Source organism: Phaseolus vulgaris, chromosome 5 (assembly GCF_051622355.1).
Source record: "Phaseolus vulgaris cultivar YP4 chromosome 5, ASM5162235v1, whole genome shotgun sequence".
NCBI classification, from domain to species: domain Eukaryota; kingdom Viridiplantae; phylum Streptophyta; class Magnoliopsida; order Fabales; family Fabaceae; genus Phaseolus; species Phaseolus vulgaris.
This window is the reverse complement of record NC_143502.1, coordinates 26551668-26554621: the sequence shown is the minus strand read 5'-3', so window position 1 is coordinate 26554621 and position 2954 is coordinate 26551668.

Here is a 2954-nt window from a genome sequence, read left to right as displayed (position 1 = left end):
TATTGATTACTTTCCTACTTGTTTCATGTAGGTATTTGTTCATCAAATCTGGATCACTTGAGAACCAGCTCTCCAGTTTTCCACTTCTTCTCACTGCTCTAGTCTTTATTCTCTTTGAGGAGGGAGGATTCCATGGCTTGAGAGCAATCTGCATAATAGGTTAGTGCAGAGAAAATAGGAAGAACAATTGGTTGTTTTTGTGGGGAGAAAGAACAACCAACTGTTTTGAATTTATAACCAAATATTTTGATAGATCAGTCAAGAATTTTGGCATTTAGTGAGGTAAATTCAAACAGAAAAGAATCAATTCAATGACCATAAAGTTGTTTTCGTCAGACCCAATCAGAAGGTCATAAAACACATGCAACCCTTGACCAAGCATTAAAGAATTTTGATTTCCAATACAAGAAGGAATATATTCTTTAAAAGGTTGTAACTGCACAGAGAAACGATGCTCAACATTGTAATAAATGCATTATTGACTATAAGCAATACTGGATCAGATAAGAGAATCAAAACAAATCACAGAGAATCAAAACAGAAAGCACATCAGTACCGTTAGGACAAAAACAATCGATTGTTTCGCAGAATCAACTGGTTGATTTTGTGACAAAGATTTTGAATAAGTGAAATCCAAATCCTTCACCAAAGTCCGAAAAACACATATACAGATTAAGATACACATCATTTGAATAATATCTGGCATATACAAATCAGTAACACATTGTAGAAACACATAATTGAACTTATGATTGGTTGTTCAAGCAAGGAAGAGAGATAAGAACTACTCTTTTTAAGAACACTTGTACAGATTTTGACAGACAGTTCTAAAATTCATAACAACAGTTCTAACACAAGAACCTGCATCCATGAAAGCTAGTTTCAATATATTCTTCATTACGAATAGAGAGTCTCTTGTTTTCCTTTTAGCAGTCATTCTTCAAGCACAAAAGTAATTCTTGGCTGCCAAGGATGCCTACAAGAAAAGATTAAGAAGCAAGATTTGGCCCCCTTATAAATTTGGGTCCAATGATGTTAGTAGCAACCTTAGGAACCTTCAAAATCTTAGGCACCCATTTTAAAATACCTTTGGGAATAAAAACTTTTCTTATTTTACAGAACCTAACAGAATGTCCCTTTTTCATGCAGTAGAAACAAACAAACGGTTGTTTCGTACTTTTAACCGATTGATTTTTCGTGAGGTTTGAAAAAGATTTTGAAAAGCTAAAGTTTTTTATTTGTGGGTTAAAACCCAAACCTGATTTCCCAAAGACACACTGTTGAGAAGCTAAAACATTCTCAAAATTTGATTTCCCTTTAGAAATAATATCAATAGTTTTCACAAGGTATAAAACTTTTTCTTGAAGGGTTTTACAATTTTTACAGCAACATGGATCACAATTGCAAGAAGAGTTTTTATAAATCAGTTCAAGATTTTCGAAATCACCATTTGTATTACTTAAAAAATTTTCCAAAGTTGTGATTTTCATTTTCAACTTGTTGTTTTCAAATTTCAATCGGTTATTTGAAAAAGTTATGATATGATTCCAATAGCTAGATATAGATGATTCTTTGACATTTTATGGAATCAACTTGAGTTGGAGAATGAAGAGGCACTTTTATAGAAATGGATCAATGTTCTATGTTTCAAGAACTCACCAAAACTTGCACCAAACACCAAACTCACATGGAAGTTCCATTTCTTGTCAATTGAACCGATTAAAGTATGAAGGAAAGCAAATGAACCGATTAAATTGCTAAAGAAATGAAAGGAACCGATTGAAAAGCTTCACCAATGAAATGCACCGAACAAAAGCAAGGAAGGAAGAAGATGAACCGATTGAAACACGAAACTAAACAAGAACACCGAATAGAAAGCAAGAAAGCAACCTAAAACATGTTTAGGAATTCAAATAGGCACGGAAATGGAATGAGAAGATGAAGAAGAAAGATGACTTATGTGGTTGTAGTTCTTGGTTGATGAACACGCCACTTGAAGTGTGAGTGCTCCAAGATAAGTGTGAAATGCCGCCACTTGAGGGAACCAAGGCTCTCAAGATGAGACTAGGAAGAGGAGAAGGCAAGTTCTCACTACACTTAATCACCAATTTGGGAGAGTTTTGTTACTTCAAATATCAATTCTGAATTATGAAGGACCCAAGCCCTCCTTTTATAGGAGCAAGGGCCGGTCATTAGCTTTCCAAAGCTTGTATCCTAAGCTACTCAAGAGTCTCCTAAGCTACCGCCCCTCCTAAGCTATCACCTAAGCTTCTAGAATTTTCTAAGCTAAAGCCTAAAGATGCTTTTACAAAAGAGGTGTCTAATGTTTCCCTCTAAGCACCTTCCTAAAGACTATGTATTAAACATTCTACTTTTTATACAAGAGACACTATAAAAAGAGAAAACAATCTACCACTACTTCCTAATTCCTTAAACTTGCTCCTTGTAAGCCTGTGAGGTAAGGTAGTGTCTCCTTGAAGGCCTCTACCTCCTTTTGTCCTTGATCTTCGGCTTCTTTTTCCTCTTGAGCTTGATCTCCATCAAGTTAACCTCTTAGCTTCTTCATGAACTTCATGGAAAGCATCAAGAAATTGGAAATAACTTTCACACTTATTAGAAGAGGCTGTACTTACTTGACTTGATTCTGATTCTCCTTTTTTCATAAGACAATCCTCCTTTATGGATTCTGAAGAGAAAGATTCAGCAGTAGATTCTCTTTTGTCCATCAAGGCACTCCTTGGATTCTTGTGATACTCTTCAAGGATATTCCACATTTCTTTGGCAGAACTGCATTTTGAAACCTTTAGCAATTCATTAAAATCAAGTGCATATACAATGATGTTCATGGCTACACAATCAAGATGTTCTCTTTCAAAAGAAACAGTTTCAGATATAGGCATGAGATAGCTATTTGTAATCACATTCCAGATTTTCTTATCTATAGAATTAACAAA